Source organism: Oryctolagus cuniculus, chromosome 12 (assembly GCF_051225735.1).
Source record: "Oryctolagus cuniculus isolate XC-2025 breed Fujian yellow rabbit chromosome 12, ASM5122573v1, whole genome shotgun sequence".
Lineage (NCBI taxonomy): Eukaryota > Metazoa > Chordata > Mammalia > Lagomorpha > Leporidae > Oryctolagus > Oryctolagus cuniculus.
In genome coordinates, this window is record NC_142878.1 from 114,377,080 (window position 1) to 114,382,716 (window position 5,637).

Sequence of the window (5,637 nt, forward strand, 5' to 3'; positions counted from 1 at the left end):
AGAGTTACTTTAACAGTTTTAACCAATACATCAACGAGGCCTTTTTTCCAGAGTTGACAAAGGTATACCCCGGAGTCTGACAATGTGACCAGTTTTAATATGCTAAAATCAGTATTCTCCCTTTTTGATTGATCAGTCACATTAAGCCATTGATTTTCAAGTATATCCCTCCCAATACGGAACAAGGTTTGATTGTTCCTTACCCATTGTACAAACCCTGCTGTTTTAATTCCATTATCATAAGTACATGAACAATTTAGAACTACTGGCGAACCAACAGAGGTGGTAACGTAAGTTTGGCTTGATGTGAGCCGGCGAGCCAGGATCCTGATCAGCAATGTTATCATGATGATCAAGGGGCTGCTTCGTGACATTGTTTGCTGCACCAGTCGCTCAGGTAACCACTGCACTTCATTGTCTTTCTTTGAGAATATAGAAACATGTCCATGTCCCCATATTAAAACAGGGTCAGGTCCATATCACTGAGCAGTTAGAGGGTCTTTCCATTTCACATAGACTTGTTGTCTTTCGGTTTCAGGATGCCAGTGATGATCAGCTGCAAATTTCCCTTGGTTATCCAGTATTAAAAAATTTAAGATGAAGAGAGCATGTGATAGCCATTTTTGCGGGGAATGTGCTATGGCCCCATATTCCCCCTTTTTATTTTTTGTAAATGATTTTTTTTTTTAATGTGGCATGTGCATGTTCCACAATACCTTGTCCCTGGGGATTATAAGGAAGCCTGGTGATATGAGAGATGTGGAAGTTAGTACAGAAGTGCTTAAAAGAGTTGGAAGTATACGCTGGGCCATTATCAGTCTTTATTTGTATAGGGCTTCCTAAAACAGCAAAGGCCTGAAGCCAATGAGAGATGACATGTTTGGCAGCCTCACCCGATTGCGGGGTGGCAAAAACAAAACCTGAACATGTTATCTAAAGAGACATATATGTATTTTAGCTTACCAAATTTAGGGAAATGGGTAACATCCATCTGCCAAAGCTATACACCATAGTGAGGGACCCAGAGAAATGTAACACAGGAAGGGCAGGATTTTACAATTTGCCTTGCCTGTTTCTGGGTGATTCCATATCTTAGTCCTAAGGTCTGGGCATTAAGGTGATGTAAATCAGGACCATGGGACGCTTTTTAGACTTTGTCAGTCTTTCTTTAAAGGATCTGGCTTCTGAGCCAGAGACTGGAGCAGCTAGAAAGAAACTGAAGTTTAGCATCATTTTACATCTTGGCACCACTTTTAATCTAAACAGCCCAATTGGTTATTATCTCTGTGAGATGAGGGATATATCTTTTGACATCTCCAGGGGCCCCTCTGGATGTATCAAAAGTCCAGAGAATTTAAAACTTTGATTTTCAGAAAGTCTGTTGAAGGTGCCTAGAGAACTTAGAGTATCTGGTCAAAATAGAATTCCTTAACATTTAGGGCAATTTTAACACTTTTAGACCAGATCTGATCATAACAACATTTAACATAACTTTTTAAGACTTAATGCTTTTTATCAATCATAACTTAACAGACAGTAGAGTACACAGATTACTTTGGCAGAATATGGATTCTATATTTCTTGTTGTTGAATAGACCAGAAATAATAAAAAAAAAAAAACTTGAACATAAGAGTTAGTACACAAAATCATCACATAACTCAGAACTATTTAACAGAGTTAAGAAGAGCTTACAGGACCTAACTTTAGAAATGGCAGAGTAACTGATTAAGCAGACACTGTTAAACAGAGACGTTATAGTTTTTGCAAAAACAGATTAAGATTTATGATTCAGACCATTTTCAGATATTTACTAACATTAGTACACTTTTTAAAAAAAATAACCCCATTGTTGTAAATTTAGGTCAGTGTAATTTTGGCATTAACACTCAACTTATAGAAAACCCTGTAAACAATATTTTAAAATCATAAACTTTTTACAACTTTTCATGACTTGCTCACACCTTCTGAAACTTTACACCCGTAGTTACTTTTCCATAGTTTTGAATTGTCATGAATGGACAACCTCTGAGAATACATGCTGACAAACTCAGTCTCTTATCAAAGACGTGAAAAGTACACATAATACGTTTTTCATGTTTTACTTAGCACCGATGCCTAGATGACTTAAGACACTGAGTTATTAATGAATACCACATCATTATCTGAATTAAAAGTCAAAATTACATTTCCATGCTTTTAAGAAACATAAGGACAACACCTCCTGAGCAGCAAACACAGTCACTAGTGCATGGTTACAGCTTTGAAAAGATATTTATCCTTAAGAGAAACAAGTTTAAAGCATATCAAAGAAATGTAAAACTGAGCAAGTGAACCAAAGGGCAGGGCGTTTGCATTAACCCAATTTTCTGAACCAATCTGTATTGGCTTACTTTAGTTAACAACATAAAGGCTTGTATACACAGAATTTACTCTCATTTTTATAAGACTACTCTAGCTGAAAATCAAAAACATGAATACAACATAGATCTGACATCATTTACTACATTTTAATACACTTTGTTGAAGGGTTAAAAAGTTAAAAGCTGCTCCCCCCCACCTCCTCTGGTGAACTTTCCTGACCTCGTTAGACTTGCTCTGCATAGCCATTCTCTATAAAGTTAATTAGTCAGTAAATTACCCCAATGTGAGCGTAACCTTAGTTTCACCTAAGTAAGATAGAAGAAGTCACTGTATATCTCTTTGCCTCCTGGAACCCTGACCCCACCATGTGTCCCTTATCGCCATTCAGCTGCATTCCTAGGTATCATCAAGGCAGTTCCTGCAACCTTGTTGTGTTTGTTGTGTGGCCCTCCCTTTTGGCAATAGGAGGCTTTTTGATACTCCCTGTATAGGCCATATGGTTCTCTGAGGTCTAATCAGGCCCTTACTTGATATCCTGTACTCCCTGTATTCATAAATCAACTGGTTGTAAAATCACTTAACTTGTATCAATTGTTTACTCTATACCTCTGTCTGATCTATGCAATGATTGATTTTCTTTGTTTAAACATGTATAAAAACCCCAACCCAAGACTATTTGGGGCCGCTCGCCTGTACTGGGACGGGGGCCCCGACATGTCGGATCATCAATAAACCTTACCCTTTGTTAATTGCATGAGAGAAAGTCTCTTGGAGCGTTTTTGGGGTGGCAAGAGCAATCCAACTCTAACATTGTATAATTTGAATTGACTCAAACAGTTGTACTTTAACAAATTTGTGAGTCTCATCCTTTGAGAGTTCCAGGGATCCGACTGGAAGCCCCAAAGTTGAAAGACTCAGTTTAGAATTTAAAATGTCAGAGAGTCAAACTTCTTTAGTTAAAAATTAGTATGTTTAACCAAGACTGTGGGATAGATCTGATCAGTTAGGTAATCACTCAAACATTAAAACAGGAAAATAACCTAAACAGCTTCTCATTGTAGTTTTTCCAATCAATACTCATACTGGCAATAGAAAAACATGAAACCTTCAAGACACATGAAAACTCTCATTAGATAAGTTAGCTACAGTAGCACAGAAAAGAGTTGATCATCAGCATATGAGCCCATTGTTTAAGTTTCCATTAACTGTAAAGAGAAAAACCCATCAGTTTGGAAAGGGTTAATGGATTAAGGTTCTTGTTCCCTCAGGTAAGGCCAGTACTAGCCAAAGGCAATTCCTCTGCCCCCCTCCTAGTGAGGAGCGGTATTGAATTGGAAATGGGGAGAAAAAAAGCAGCCCTGGGCAGCACTCTCCCAGGAAATATCTGGCTAGGCCTGCATGGGTGCGGCAGGCCACATTGGCTGGAATAGAGTGCAGAGAAAGGCTATGGTCCCTCTTTTACAGGGAAGACTGCACACGCCGGGGCCTAGCAGGACTGGCTGTGGGGTTGGGTAGGTGCGCCGTTTCACCAAGAGTGCTGGGAACCTCCTGAAAGGAACGGCCGAGAGCCAAGAGCCACCATAAGAATGGCCTTAATAAAACAGTCCTGGGAAATGGGGAGTAAACTAAGTTCACAGAGAAAGCAGATAGCTACTACCCAGAGATAAGGGCTACTACCCAGAGATAAGGGCGACAGAACATCCTGGTATGCACATAAGCCCCCTCCCCTGTGCTTGTTCAAGCTTAACAAAGAAACCCTGAGGCACGTAGGGCACGTAGCCACCCCTTTCTGCTCTTCAAGGACCCCCTCCCCATATCCAAGCTTAGACACGTAGGGCACGTAGCCCCCTGTTTCTCCTCCTCCTCGACGACCTCCTCCCCTTGTAGTTGCCCAATAAACTTACGCCACCCTATAGTATGTTAATTTTGTGGTTTTGCCCTTTAAAAACTGTGTAAAATGATTGTTCAGGGCTCCTCTCTCTTGCTGCTTGCAGCAGTAGAGGGCCCATTTGCGCAAATGAAATAAAATTGCCTCCTGCCTTTTGCATCGTCTGGTCTGGAGTCTGTGTTTCTGGGGTCGTCACAAAAGGACATCGCTTTTGGGGTCCTACACTCCTATAGCGCCTAGTCTAATTAAAACAGCCACCAAGTTGAGATCTTCAACCAGAGCCAGATCCAATCAGAGCTACTGCAACCACTCAATTAAAACAGATAGTTAATAGTGTACAAAAGCATACCACAACTCTCTCCATTCATCTTCTCTTCCAGTTATGATCATAAGGACATCTATATATTTCCAAGATCCAATAAAATTAATTTTTCTCCAGTAAAGTGATTACTTAATTATTCTTCAGCTTATTTTCAGTCTTCTCTTATTTTTAATTCAACTTTCTGCAAACTTTTTGAAGTATGCTTCTTATGTTGGTTGCTAAATAATCTCATGGGCCTGGCACTGTGGCATAGTGGGTAAAGCCACTGCCTGCAGTGCTGGGATCCCCTATATATGCTGGTTCAAGTCCTGCCTGTTTCACTTCCCACTCAGCTTTCTGCTATGGCCTGGGAAGGCAGTGGAAGATGGCCCTAGTCCTTGAGACCCTGCAATCACATGGGAGGCCCAGGAGAAGCTCTGGATCTTGGCTTCAGATTGTCTCAGCTCTGGCTGTTTGTAGCCATTTGGGCAGTGAACAAGTGGATAGACGATCTCTCTCTCTCTCTCTCTCTCTCTCCCTCCCTCTCCCTCTCCCTCTCCCTCTCCCTCTCCCTCTCCCTCTCCCTCTCTTTCTGCCTCTCTGTAAATCTGCCTTTCAAATAAAAAAAATTTTTAAATCCTTCCCTATTCTCATTAGAGAACAGACATGAACTAAATTAAAAAAAAATGGGGCTGGTACTGTGGCACAACTGGTAAGACTATTGCTGGCAGAGCTGGCATCCATATGGGCACCGGTTCAAGTCCCAGCTGCTCCACTTCCAATTCAGCTCTCTCTATGGCCTAGGAAAGCAGTAGAAGATGGCCCAAGTCCTTGAGCTCCTGCACCTACTTGGGAAACCTGGAAGAAGCTCCTGGCTCCTGGCTTCAAATCAGTGCAGCTCCAGCTGTTGCAGCCAAATGGGGAGTGAACCAGCAGGTAGAAGACCCCTCTCTCTCTGCTGCTGCTCCTTCTTTCTCTCTGTAACTCTGACTTTCAAATAAATAATCTTTAAAAAAATTTTAAAATAAAAACTTAATAGCCTCATGCCTTTCTAACATTCTGTGCATTTTCCTTCTCTTTTTTTTT